Consider the following 15,582-nt stretch of genomic DNA (forward strand, 5'->3'; position numbering starts at 1 on the left):
CTCCCTGCCACCCTCCTCCCTGTGACAGTCCTTCCTGCCACTCTTCTCCCTATGATGATCCTTCCTGCCACCCTCCTCCCTATGATGGTCCTCCCTGCCACCCTCCTCCCTATGATGGTCCTCCCTGCCACCCTCCTCCCTATGATGGTCCTCCCTGCCACCCTCCTCCCTGTGATCATCCTCCACCCTCCTCTTTTTCTGGCATGGGAGTGTGGACTCACAGAGTACACTGGTGTGAGACTTTGTGTCCAGAGTCTTAGAAATCGTGTTTCTTTTTAAAAATCAATTAACACGTTGGATTGTACACATTAATGAGATTCGGTGTGATATTTACATGTGTGTAACTAGTATGCAGTGATCAAATTCAACCTTCCATTTCATACCTTTCTTCCCCCTCTGCCTTTCCTATTCTGTTAACAGTCGACATTTTTCTTTGACCCTGGGAAGTGAAAGAGAACAGGAACCTTTGAGCCTTTCTGTGCTGGCTGGGCTACCTATTCCATTTAACACGGTATGTTCTACTCCTGGCCATGGCGCTGGGAATGACTGAATTTCATTCTTTTTGACTCTGTATTTTACCTCCTCATGTGCTAGTGGCCATCCAGGCTGATTCTCTGTCTCAGCTATTACAGAGTATGGCGATAACTGAGTGTGTGGCTATCTCGTGGGTATGTGATTTTATAGCCTTTAAGTGTGTATCTATGAGTGGTGTAGCTGAAGCACAGACCTATTGTGATCTGTGCTAATCTATTATGGAGATCTATTACTAGTGTTTTGAAGAACTCCTATGCCACTCCCTGGAACAGCCATCCTAATTAATATTCCCATTACTGGCCACGACATTCACTTTCTACACATCCTTCTTAGAATTTATCGATTTGTTATTTTTTGTAATTGCCATTTGACTTGGGGCGATGGCTAACACTAATAGATGGCTAATGCCCCTGAATCTTTTCTGGGCATTAATGGGCTGCTTGAGTTTCTTCTTTTGAGGTACATCTATTCCTGTCATCTCATTTTAAAATTAGATTACTAAGCTCTTTTCTTGCTAAACCCTGCAAATTCTCAATATTCTAGATTTTTTAACACTCTGCCAGGTTAAGAGCCGCCTATCAGCTTCCCATGCCGTGGTGGACTGTCTCGTTAGGCCATTGATCGCTGTCTTTTCAGTCCACGGCTCTTTTAGTTCCTCATATCTGTCAGGTTTCACTTTCAGTTTTTTCCTCATGTCCTTTTGAGGTTTTCCCTAGAGACCACTGCCTAGAGCATCTTCTATAAACGTCACACCCACATCTTCTTTAAATCATTTCGGAATTTCCCGTCTGATGGTTGGGTTTTGTTCCTGCTTGAGTTGACTTCATGTAGAGTGAAGGAGAAGAGTCAAGGGCCGGTGGTCCTCATGCGCATCCGGTTCACTCGGCACCATTTCCTGAAGGCGTTGTTTTCTTCGATGTGTGTTTTTGTGTCTTTGCCGGGAACTGCTGTGGATGTGTGGGTTTCTGCAGTCTCCGTTCTTTCTTACCTGCTCCTGTCTCTCTTTTGGTGCCTATGCCCTGTTGCTTCGATGGCTGCAACTTTGCAGTAGATTCTGCAGTGAGGCCATGATTTCCTTTGTTCTTTAGGCTCAAGATTGCTTTGGCCATTTGTGGTGCTTTGAATAGGTTTGGCTTACATAGATTTATGTCTTTGAATGCTTGGCCATACAGAATGGCACCACGAGAAGGCATGGCCTTATTGGAGGAGGCATGGCCTTGTTGAAGGAAATTCGTCACTGTGACAAGCTTTGAGGCCTCCTATGCTTAGGCTCTGCCCAGTACGGGATGGAGTCTCCTCCTGGCTGCCTGCAGAAGACAGTCTCATCTTGGCTGCTGCCTTGAGATGAAGATGTAGAACTCCTAGCTCCAGCACCATGTAAGCCTGTACACTGCCATGCTCCCCACCATGATGATAATGGACTGAACTTCTTAAACTGTAAGCCAGCCCCTATTAAATGTTGTCTTTTCTAAGAGCCATTTGTCACGGTGTCTGTTCACAGCAATGAATCCCTAACTAAGACACTATTCTGGGGGTTTGTGTTTGTATTCCGATTTTAGAGTTGTTTTCTCCAGCTCTGGAAAGAATGCCATTGGTACTTCGATGAGGGATTTGTTGAATTTCTGAATTATTTCTGATAAATGGACATTTTTAAACAAGAGTAGTTCTTCCAATCCATGAATTTAAAAGGGTTTTCTTTCCATTTGTGTTTTCTTTGATATTTCAAGGTCTGCTTTCCTTTGGTTAAGTTCATTCTTATGCACTTTGTCCACTTCGCTAGTGGCACCACAATGACGTGGTTTCACGCTATTTTTCTTTTAAAAATATGTATTTACTTTTATTTCTGTATATCAGCATTTTTTTTTCCTGAGTGAGTGTGTGTGCGCTACAGGAATGCAGGAGCCTTTGGAGGTCAGAAAAGGACATGGAATCCCTTGGGGCTGGAGTTAGAAGTAGTTGTGAGCCATCATGCAGATGCTGGGATCTGAGCCCAGGTCCTCTGCAAATGCTCTTAACCACGGAGCCACCTCTCCATCCCATCTGGTACTACTATGACTCTTTCCTCATGGTTACAGTGGCTGTCTTGTACAGTGCAGGGCACCTAGCAGGCTTAGCTCTTACTCACTGAGCTAAGCTGAGTTTGTAAGGAAGCTGCTTGAGTTCAAAGATGGGAGTATAGCTCTTGGAGCAGTCTAGACTCAAACTGCCGCTCCTCTCAGGATGACACCCTGGGTTGTCAGGGATGGGTTGTAAGATCCTTCACCACCCCCTTGCAAGGTCTCGGATACATTGTTGCACTCATCCCTGCTGGATACATCCTTGCCTGCACTATCACCTTCAATCAGGTGCCAGACTGTACACCGCTCAGGTATGCTAGACGAAAGCTGACAGACTGAACTAGTGATCAATCAGGTTTGTCATATGGAAGAAGAGAAATGGAAGACCATTGGACATAGAAGGGAAATGGGAATAGATCTGGATACCTATCCCTCTGTCTACAACTTCTGTTTCTGCCTCCAGTCGTAGAAATGATTATCACTGAAATACAATTGCCAACTTTCTATCAGCTGAATGTTTTTAAGGGAGCAATGGCTTCCGAGTGGCTGCGCCACCTTGAAGTCTGGAAAGGAAACATTGTTCATGCAGAAATCCATGGAGTCTGACACTTTGCAATGTGTGTTGTTTGCTTCAATATTAAACTCTGTATGCTGGCCCTGTGTGTTCACATATGAAACCATGGCCACCAACAGCTTTCACCACAGGAGGATTTGTGCACATGCACAAACATGGGTCCCCACCCACCTACATTCCACATAGAGTAGAATTCCATTTTCTTGCTGATCGATGTGGCTCTTGCGTTACCATGAACCATCTGTCTCCCAAATGGCAGTTCTAGTGTTTCAAACACATCTCCAATAATCACTTCTCCTAAACACATTAGTGGGAAATGATGTAAAAAATAATTAAGCATGGCTACCCACTGCATTAGAAACTGATGATAATCTGTGTTTTATAAATTAGAGACATAGATGAAGATGCTGCTACACATGGGTCTCCTGTCTTGCTGTGGAGGAAAACAGCCTGGTAAGAAAAATGTTTGAGAACTTGGTGGTGAAAAGGGAAGAAGAAAAAAGTGAATAGTTTAAATAAAAGACAGAGATACTAAGGGCTGGAGAGATGGCTCAGTGGTTAAGGGCACTGACTGCTCTTCCAGAGGTCCTGAGTTCAATTCCCAGCAACCACATGGTGGCTCACAACCATCTCTAATGGGATCTGATGCCCTCTTCTGGTGTGTCTGAAGACAGCTACAGTGTACTCATATACATAAAATAAATAAATCTTAAAAATAAATAAATAAGTAAGTAAATAATAGAGATACTAATAAAACTGGGCACAGGAGATGGCCCCATGGTTAACACTTCTGACCACTCCTATTAAGAGCCTGGGTGGTGTTCATCCATATCAAACTGCTTATAACCACCTGTAACCCCAGCTCCAGGGAATCTGAAACCACCTGGCCCCTGTGGGTACTTGCATGTACATGGTGCACATAAACTCACACAGGCAAAGCAGAGATAACATATATAGGACTATTGGGGGCTGGAGAAAGCTTGCGATCCTCATTCAAGGCAAAACATCCATGGGATCTATCTTGTGTTCTACAGGGTTGATGAGTAGATGTTAAATATACAAAAACCAAACCAAACCAAAACAGAAAGCCTTTAAAGATAATGAACTACAGAAAAAAGGGTCAGTAAATTAGTTTGTTACTTAATAGAATACTAAGAAACATGATCTCCATGAAACAGAAACAGACATGCACACATGGTTAACTAGAATAAAAAGATTACAGTCTAAGCCAGAGAGGAAGACCCATGACCTATAGGATAAAAGGGTGGTGTGGGAATCACTAAAGATTAGAAATTGCCAAAATTCAATTTAATGCTACAATAATATGTTTTTAAAAAAATATTTAATAATTAGAGGCTAGAGAAATGATGCAGCAGCTAAGAGCACTTCCTGCTTTGCAGAGGACCTAGGTTCCATTCCCAGCACCCACATGGTTACCCTCTGTAATCCCAGTTCCAGGGACCCAGTGCCTTCTTATGGCCTCTGCAGGCACTGCACACACATGATACACAGGTGTATCATACATAACTTATACATACTAAACACTTATACATATAAAACAAAAATTCTGAAGAAATAATTCGAGGAGTTTAGCAAGTGTTTAAAATGGGAGTGATAATAAATACAGGGAAAAGCAGGAAGTAGACAATTCAGTTAACATTTTTACAAGACTCCCCGATATTGAATCACATGTCGAGAATTTAACAAGAGAAAGTTCTGCGGAAACATGTTTTAATAAGAAGGGATTTTAGTGGCAAACACAGAGGCAAGAAAACATTATACTCTCCAGTGGTATCAAAGAATTTCACTCGCGCCTAGATATAACCATGAAATAAATCATTTTAATTGTAAAATAAATCTACACATACTGCTTCATGTGATTCACAAATGACCCTCTTCAAACACCCCCTCCCCCCTCACTCTCACATATTTGAATAACTCTAGAGTTTCTTCTGTGACACTGAACTGCAGAGAAGAAGAAAGAATGAGTTAAGAGAAAAACCGGTAAATGAGAACTCACGTGAAAGAACAAGAGAACATGCTTGAGTACTGTAATGGTTTGTATATACTGGGCCCAGGAAGTGGCACTATTAGAAGATGTGGCCCTGTTGGAGTAGGTGTGGACTTGCTGGAGTGAGTGTGGCCTTGTTGGAGTAGGTGTGTCACTGTGGGTGTGGGCTTTAAGACCCTCACCCTAGCTTCTCTTAGCAGCCTTCAGATGTAGAATTCTCAGTTCCTTATGCACCATGCCTGCCTGGATGCTTCCCTATTCCTGCCTTGATGATAATGGACTGAACCTCTAAAACTATAAGCCAGCCCCAATTAAATGTTTTCCTTATAACAGTTGTCTTGGTTATGGTGTCTGTTCACAGCATTAGAACACTAAAGCAGGTACATATGTGGTAGACATGTTATACATACATATGTGTTTAGAAATGCTCAGAGAAATAGCTTCAGTCACCAAAATGGTTTGTAATGGGAACTTGAGATAAGGCAGAAAAAGCACACAAATTTCTTCTGCCAGTCACAGTCTGTCCTAGGGAAATCATTTTATATGCGTTGATTATTGCACTAAAAGTAATGAAGTCATGGTGCTTTGACCATATATTTTAGACAAATTAACAGGCGTCATCTCCAAAAGAGACATACAACATTCAGGTCTTTACCCATTACAGCACATTTAGCAAAGATTATAAGGAATTGAGAAGGGGCCTATGATAATATCCAAGGGATGAGAACAATGTGAGTTTGCATTGAATATCATATGTAAGAACATATGGAGAAATAGAAGAGAAAAATTCATCGTGAACTCTTGAGAACCTCTACGTGGGGCTGAGGACTGAGCTCCGTGCTCCTTTGCGAATTTAGAACTTTCTAGATAAACCTTAAGGACCGGTGGAAAGAATCTAGTAACTTTACATTGTGGAACATCAAAGGACTTTTGAGAAATGTGTAATGTGATTCATAGTCACAATGTAATTTTTGGAATCCCTGGAGTGAAATTGAGTGCTTCCAATGTCACCAAGTCACCATTATTTCATACTAAACTGGTGCTAGTCACAATGGCAACTCATCTACTTACCCTCCCTCACAGCCGAGCACAGCAGCCTAGAAGTGGTATCTCCTGTCTCGTAAGAACAGGTGTAAAACAGCCTTCATATTCATTTGCACAACTGGAGCGTTTTCATGGGATTAGTGGTCAAGACACTTGCTTTATGGTGGACTAGTTCATTCTCTGTGCCCTGGAGGACAAGAGGAAGACATTTGCTGAAGCATTCACAATGCCAAGTGCGGAGAGTCCGACAGAATCAGCTTTCAAACGCAATTCAAAAACTTAAAAACTGGATGGTTTCAGGCAAGTCAATTAACCTTTCTGAGTCCCTCCATTCTCCTAGAAGTATGCGGTAAGGATTTAATGACATACACAGAATGCCTGGCCCATCAAAAACGTTGTGACTATTGATTCTCTTTCCCGTACCCTTGATGGCTTCAATACCTGAGCTGCTGTTCCCTCCCACACCCTGACCTTGTCATATTCCCTATGCCCCATGTCTAGACATGACAGAGCAGTGTACATTTGCCCTAAAACCCATCCAAGCGCCTTTCTCCATCCATGCTTGCTGAGCACCCAGACTCTTCTGCACTCTTCCAAGAGCTTTCTGCTTCCTTCAGAGCAGGCTCTGATTTCTCCCATTCTTCTTGCCTTTCGCCATTCTACCCGAGCTCAACCAGGCTGCCAGGGTTAGCAGGCAGCTTCTGGTATGGAAATAATGTCTATGCTAGCTCAGCACAACACATGCCCCTATGCTTTCTTTACCCCTTGGGTTAAATCATGTCAGACTCTCCTTTCATTGTAGTATGTTTCCTTCACATGTTCTCAGCTGCTCACTGGAGCCTCTGGTCCCAGAGATATAGTCAGAAGCTATCTATGGCTACACAGGGGTCTGGAGGGAGCTGAGCCGTGCCCTGATTTCAAGACCACAGCAGCCTCCTCCCTTGCTATAAGGGAAGTGGAGCAGCTTTTCAGCTCAGGCTGGGGAAGCTTCCAGGAACCCAGCCAAAAGTTTAATTGATCCAAACTAATTACTGGAGGATGACGTTGAGTTCCAACTCAGATGGCAGAAGTTGAAGGTCATCTGATACCTCCTCGATCCTTTCCACCCTGCAGGGCTGTCTACACCGCAGCGAACAAGGGGAGGGGGAGACGTCATTGGAAGACATTTAGAGGAGGCAGTCTCACAGATGTCCTTTTCAATATGAGATTAATCGTAATACCTCTGGATCATCACACAGACTTTTGAAAGCATCTGGATACAGAAACAGTGTCCAATTAGCTCAAGGGATTACAAGAGCCTGTGAGTACAGTCTTAGCAAGGGCTGAGAGTCCCATGTAAGCCAGCTGGCCTTTCTCTGATGCCAGCAGACCCAATGGTGGTAGGACAACATATGGTCTTTGAGGACCATGGTAGAGTGTGGGCAGCTCTTCATAGCCCACAGGACTACAACTCAAAGGCAGCTTCCTGTATCCCCACCTTTGCCTTCACATAGCTTGATTTTTGTCCTTTGGCACCCAGCTGCCTACCTGGTTAATCCCAGTGATTCTGCCAAGCCACTGCTTATGTCTTTAGCCATGTTTTCCTGTTATGTAGTAGAACACTTTCCAGGGCATCTATTCACAAGACATCTTATGGTTTGTTTGTTTGTTTCTATTTCAGTGTATAGGTGTCGCTGTGTTTTATTAATCATGTGCAAGCCTGTAGTGTCAAGGGCAGGCAGGGTCTTCTCTGTCCCTACACTCAACACAGAGTTCTTTTATATCCTAGCCACCAGTCCTTGCTTTTCTTTAATTATTTCACTGTTAAATGTTCTCTTATTGCTGCTCTTGGGCTTTCAACATTTATTTTTAACCATGTGGTATACCATTGTGCATTATTTTATTACCCAAGGATAAGAGCTGTCAGTAAGCTTATCAATCTATACAGTAGTGATAACGTCTGAGCCTGTTCCATCTTTTAGAATATTGCCTATTTAATGGATCATTCATAAAATGTAGTTATACTTATATAGACTTATATAATTTACTTAATTATAAATATATACGTCCATAATTCACTTACAGTAGGATTGCCTTTCAGTGAGACCATCAAGGGAAATAGATGATAAACTAAAAGTGCATTAATACACCTAGTCTACAGAACACTGGTGTTTAGTCACCTAACGCTCAGCTGCTCTACAGACTATGCAGCTTTGTCCCACTGGTCCTGAAGTTGACCGTTCAATCCCAAAAGCTAACAAAGAGAGGAGGTGTTGCCAGACAACATATTTTCGGACCAGGGAAAAACAAAAGCTCAAAATCCCAAGTGCACATTCCATTGAGTGCACACTGCCTTTGTGCTACCATACAGTTAAAAACCATAAGCGCAAGCATTGTAAGCTAAAGACCGTCTGACACCTCATGTTAGTGTGGCTGCATTTAAGAAGGGGCCTGGTAGATTGCTACATACATGCAGGATGACCAGCTCAGGTTAGCGACCTGGGCCTCTCCAGGCTTTGCCCACCAATGGTATGTTTTACAGGAGAGTTTATGTTCCAGATGGAGACTTCAGATTGTCCAGACACTCTCATGATCAAAGAACCTGGCCCTCCGTTCTGCCTGTATAGGAGACTAGAGGTTTTGAGTCTACAAACAAGGCCAGCCTTTGAACCATTTGCTGAGTTAGGCTCTACATACAGTGAGATATGACTGTATCATTCATATCACTGAGATATGAATGATGGATTCTGTTTTCTAATCCACTATGCTAATACGTTTTTATTGGAGGAGTTACTGAAAGATGTACATTAATTTCTACCATTTTGTTGACTTTTTGGCATCTTTTTATGTCTCTTATGACTAATAGTTGTTGCAGGATATTTGATCACACTGTGAACCCTGAGACTGTATTCTGGAAAAACCTGTCTCCAGCTGTGGTGTGGTTCAGCCCTAGCAAACGCCATGAGTCCAATGGTGTTGCAGGATATTTGATCATGCTGAGATTGTGTACTGGAAAAACCTGTTCAAATTGTATGGCTCAACCCTAGCATACATCTTTAATCCCAGAGCTTTCTGTTTATTTTAAACAAGATTGAGTGAAGCCAACCATGGGTCAAGAGGCAGAGCAAGCAACCAGCTGACAGGGAATGGACATAGGAAGAAACCATAGAGGGTGACAGGAAGTCAGGAGGACAGATAGATGAACAGGAAGCAGAAAGGAGGGACACTCAGTAGGACGGGAGAAGGAGAGCTGATTCTTCCCTCTTGGGACATCCGTTGAGGAGGCAGGTCAGTTGGGTGCTTTCTCTGCCTCTCTGAGCCAGCAGGCTTTTACCCCAGCATCTGGCTCCTGAGACTTCATTTGGTAAATTGAGCAGTTGGGAATTTTGTTTTAAAAAACAAAATAATTGTCCTAGCACTGTTCACTTATTCCATGTGCACTCCTGGGTATATTTATCTTTCTCTTCAAACTGAAGTATCCTCCAGAGAGCTGGCTTAGTTTTCTATTTCTATTTAATTTCTATTTCTATTAATATCTTTAATATTTCTATTAGTTAATCTATTTTATTTATCTTTTATTTATCTTTTAACTTTAATGGATATTTTTGTTGGGTATCACATTCTGGGTTGATAGTTGATGTCTTTCAGAACTTGGAGTTAGTAGTCCAGGTTCTTCTGTCTTTAAAAGTGTCTGACACCTCATGTTAGTGTGGCTACATTTAAGAAGCGGCCTGGTAGATTGCTACATACATGCAGGATGACCAGCTCAGGTTAGCGACCTGGGCCTCTCCAGGCTTTGCCCACCAATGGTATGTTTTACAGGAGAGTTTATGTTCCAGATGGAGACTTCAGATTGTCCAGACACTCTCATGATCAAAGAACCTGGCCCTCCGTTCTGCCTGGATCATCCTGATGGGCCTGCCTTTACAAGTGACTTTCCCTTTCATACAGCTTTTAATACCATCTCTTTATTCTGTGTTTTTAATATATTAAGTATAATATGTCATGGGAGTTCCTTCTCTGGTCCTGTCTATTTGGTTTCCTATATGCCTGAATGGTGTGGAAATGGTCTTCTATGGCTTTATTAAAATTATTCTCTATGCCTTCATTATGATTCTTCTTCCTCCTCTTCCTCTTCTTCTTCTTCCTCCTCCTCTTTCTCTTCCTCTTATTTCTTCTTCTATATCCATAATTTGAAGGCTAGTTCTTTTCATAACATCCCAAAGCTTGCCAATGTTTTACTTACACACACACACACACACACACACACACACACACACACACACACACACACACACAAATATAGCTATAATTGAATTTCATTGAATGATCCAATTCCTCTATTTTGTCTTCCAGCCTTGACTCTGTTTTCTGTATGATCTGTTCTGTTGATGATGCTTTCCACTAAAGTTTTTTTTTGTTGTTGTTTGTATGTGTGAATTGCTGAATTTTCCATTCCAGCTTCACATCAGATTGGCTTCTCTTCAACAATTACATCTCTTTATTGAATTCAATTTTTACATATTGGATTGACTTCCTCATTTTATTATGTCTCTCTCTCTCTCTCTCTCTCTCCCTCTCTCTCTCTCATTGCTTGTACACAGCTATACTTACTCTTTTGAATTCTTTGTCTGGAAGATCTTCCAGGTCATTCTCATTATAGCTCATTACTACAGGATTAGTGACCTTGGGAAGGACACAAGGTCTCTGTCTCTGTCTCTGTCTCTCTGTCTCTGTCTCTCTCTGTCTCTCTCTCTCTCTCCTTGTTCTTACATTTACTTCTTTACCAAAAAGAAGGAAAGATGTAACTAATAGACTGCTTCAGATATACAGTTCCTTAGGCAGAACCAGCAAAAGGGAAAGACATTTACCAATGTAGCCTTCTAGGTAATAACATAATAATACATTGTTAATATTTGCTATCTTGAATTTGCCCAACATGCCTCATATTTATCTCGCTCTCTTGAACCTCAAAGGGAGCAAAGATGGTTGACATGGCAAGATGGTGGAGTCTCCAGTCCCTTCCAGGTAGCAGACATTGCTTGCTTGCAATGCCTGGTGTACTGTGCTGCCTGTGGCCTTCTTTGTTACCTGTGGCTTGCCTGTTATGTAGGGACTCCTCTGCTTGCAGGGCCACTCCCTCTCCTTCCTCCTGTGAGAGGCTTTTGTTACCATAGCTCTGCTTTTCTTCTCTGATGTAATACAGCAAGATGAGGGAAGCTGATGGCATTTCAAATTATTGGTCAACAGGGCAGACAACAGTCAGCATGACCTCTGTTCAACTCTAAGTGGTCCTGTCTGTATCCGTTCTTATGAAAACACTATCTTAACCCGTGTCTTCCTGCTGGGAACCCTGCTCATCTTCCTTACTCAGGGGATGATCCCAGGCACCCCCCACCCCCCACTTCATCTCCTTTCCCTGCACCCATAATGGGTCCATCAAGAAAAAGAAACAATGCACACAAGTTGGCTAACTAACGGGATCATCCTGTGTTCTGGTCTCCTGCAGGGGACTTCTGCTGGGCTTCACTCTGCTGACACTGACTCATAAGAGAGCATAGTGAAACAGAGCTCAGAGTTCCAAGGGGACAGGGCAGGGTCCCAGGGAGGGTGAAGATGGCTCTCAAGCAGCAGGGTAGCCCAGGTCACTGCCATGTAGCCATCCTCCTGACTATGGGAAAGAGAAGAAAGCATTTTTTATTCCAAGCAAAGCCTATATACCCACAGGTTTTTCTTCTTCAGTCTTACTTAACCTGCCACAGGATCTTGAGCAAAGTACTTAATCTGTATGCATCTCAGTGTCCACCTTTGCAAATTGATGATAATAACATATATTTCACAGGGTTTTAGGAGACTGTTCGGACAGGTATAAAGCCCATGGCATGTCGCTTAGCACATAAGAGGCCTGTGCAATTACTTGGGCCCATCTTTCTCCTGTATCCTTAATCAGATCTGTCCCCTCTTGCTTTTACAGTTTGATTCTCTCAGAGGAATGGCTTCCTTTCTCAGCAAACGTGTCTGGGCAGTCTTTCTACTAATTCTGCCCATAAAAATAAGTGTGGCTATCGGCATTTGATACTGCTTTTTTCTATTCCTAGGGGACCAGAGCTCAGGATAGGATGCAGCCTCCAACCAGAAGCGAGCTCATTTGGGGAAGGGTGGTAATAAGCATTGAATTACTCTAGTCCTCTGCTTGGGTCAGATGGCAGGGGCCTACATGTGTGTGATAAGTGTGAGCCATGTAGCACCCAAATTGGACAGCCACTCCAGGCGCATCTGGTTGTATTAAGTCATGGGTCAGAAAGGGCCATAGACAAATCTGGAAAATTCTACCTGGCTTGGGAGCGATTAATCACGCAGCATGAAGGTGTGTGGTTCATTGACCTTGTCCCATGGCATATCGGTTACTTTTTGCTGCTACAAGGGAAACCTACAGAAGACAGTTATTAGAGCTTACAATTCCAGAAGGGGCATCCAAAATGGCAGTGGAGGTGTGGCAGCAGGGAGCTGGAGTAGGAAGCTGAGAGATCACATCTTTAACCAGAACACAAAGCAAGGTGAACTGGAAGTAAGATGTGTGTGTGTGTGTGTGTGTGTGTGTGTGTGTGTGTGTGTATACACTTTCAAATAAGGCACTGATCCGGTAGTGCAGAGTGTGACTGCCCGCAGCCACGTGAACCAGGTTCCTCCTGAAAGTCAGGCTGAGGCTATAAAGAGAATAGAAATGAGGCCAAGACAAATTCTGATCAAAGCCCAATATTTACTAAGAGTCTGTGCTTATAAAGAGGGAAAGCCCATCCCCCACCAATCCACTCTTGATGCCTGTCACCTGCCTGTAAAGCAATTAGTCTGACAGCACTAGTTGGCAATAAAGTGTCAGTCGCCCAGGTTGCAGGCTACCTCAGGAACTTCTCAGGAAGGCAGGTTCAGCCTCTCAGCAGGTAGTGGTGTCTTGGAGAAGAGCAGCAGCAGGTGACAGAACAATAGAACCAGCAAGGTCAGAAGGCTTCACCCTAGGTGGTCTCATTTACAGTGGCAGCATAGGTCTGAATCAGCCTGCTCAAGGCTAGGGGAGACTATAGCAGAGTGTCATTAGGAGGCATGCTATTGTTACTTGTTTTTTGAAGTAGTATTTGGTTTTACCCTAGGTCCTTGGGCTATCTATCTGCTTCCAGGGTCTTGGTCACCCAAGCTGTGTTGAGTATGGGTTCCATCTTGTGTAGCGGACCTTAAGTCAAATCCCAGATTGGCTGGTTACTCCCCAAAGCTTTTCACCATCACTGCAGGTTGGACACCATTGTAGATCAAATGTGTCTGGGTTGGTGTTTACTTTTCTCCATTGGTAGAGTGCAGAGTACCTTCCTGTAACAAAGATGGTAGCACACAGGGGTAAAGGCTCTATGTAGGCGCCATCTTGACTTCTCCATGATCAATGAGTTGTGTAGGTGTTGCCTTCAGTGATGGAGACTTGCCCTTAGCCTGTGTAGTCATGGCAACATCCTGGGTTATTTGGGATCCCTTTGGACTAGCAACTCAACTAGATATAAACCCAATCTCAGTCCTGGCAGCTTCATTTGGGGACAAGAGCCATTGGGGCTCTGTTTCCCCCAATTATTTGATGACTTTATTTAGATTGCCTTCATTTATGTATATATTTTAGGAAGTGTCTACTATATTACGTTTCCATACTACCCTTAAAAAGTCCCTCAGCTTTTTCTGTCTCTTCCCATATTCCTACCCTTGATAATCCCCTCCCCCTCACCACTTGATAATCCCCTTTCAGCTCCCCAATCCATTCTTAGCTATTTTATTTCCCTTTCCTAGGGAGGTCTATCTGCTGTCATATCCCCTACCCCCTACCCTATTCCCTTATTTTATACCTAGCTTCTGGTTCTAGGGGTTGTAGCTTGGTTGTCATCGACTTAACAGCTAACATCTACATGTAAGTGAATACATACTATATTTTCTCTTTCTGGGTCTGGGTTATATCAGGATGGATTTTTTTTAAATATAATTTTATCCATTTACTTGCTATTTTCATGAGTTTTAGTACTTCATTGTGTAAATGTAACACATTTTCTTTACCCATTTATTTTTCGAGGGCTATCAAGGTTATTTCCAGATTCTGGCTACTATGAATACAGCAGCGGTCACATAATTGAGCAAGTGTCTATGGTAGAATGAAGTGTCCTTTGGGTATGTGCCCAAGAGAAGTTGGATCTTGAGATAGATCATTTCCCATCTGTTGAAGTTAGGTCAAGTTCTTCCTCTCGGCCCCATGTCTCCGGAAATAAGACTCAGACTCAAAGCATATTTACCAATACCGTGGCCATAGAGCTAGGCTCTTCTGTGGCTAGATCATAACTAAAATAACCCAACTAGTTCAGCCTACATTCTGCCATGTGACTGGCTACCATACTCACTGCCACAGTCCATCTCCTCACATCTTCCCAGGCTGCTCTTCCTATGTCTATTTTCCTGTGCCTGGCTCCATCCCAAAATCCTGTCTCCTCCTGGACATCCCACCTCTATTTGCTGCCTAAGCCATAGGCGATAGGCTTTTTAATTGACAGGTGATGCATCTGTAGTCTCTACACCCATCTTTTTGAGGGACCACCACACAAATTCCCATAGTAAAAGTTTGCACTCTCAGGATCAATGGATGTGCATTCCCTTGCTCCACATCCTCACCAGCATGAACTGTCTCCTGTGTTATTGATCTTAGCCATTCTGACAGGTGTAAGATGGGATCTCAAAGTAGTTTTGATTTGCATCTCCCTGATGACTAAATATATTGAACATTTCTAAGTTATTTTTTGGCCATTTAAGCTTCCTCTTTTGAGAATTTTGTCTAGATCTGAACCCCATCTTTTAATTGGGTTATTTGTTTTCTTGGTGATTGCTTTTCTTTCTTCTTTTACTTGTTTTTATAATGTCAGGTATGTAGTAGGTAACAATCCCCATTCTGTAGGCTGACCCTCTGTCTGAATGACAGTGTCCTTTGCTGTGATGAAGTTTCTCAGTTTCATAAGGTCCCATGTATTAATGTTGAGCTTAGTGCCTGTGCTTGCATGGTTCACTTCAGAAAGCCTTCTCCTGTGCCAGTGAGCCCATCCAAGGAAAGTCCCCATTGTCTCTTCTATCAGACTCATTGTATCTGGTTTTGAGGTCTTTGATCCAGTTGGAGTTGAGTTTGTACAGGGTGAAAAGTATGGCTCTATTTGCATTCCTCTATATGCAGACATCTAGTTTGACCAGCAAGCACCCTTTGTTAAAGATACTCCTTTTTTCCCAGTTCTGTCTTCTTTATCAAAAATCAGATGATATATATAAAGAGAAGATATATATATATATATATATATATATATATATATATATATATA

The sequence above is a fragment of the Mus caroli genome, chromosome 13, assembly GCF_900094665.2.
Source record: "Mus caroli chromosome 13, CAROLI_EIJ_v1.1, whole genome shotgun sequence".
In the NCBI taxonomy this organism is placed as follows: domain Eukaryota; kingdom Metazoa; phylum Chordata; class Mammalia; order Rodentia; family Muridae; genus Mus; species Mus caroli.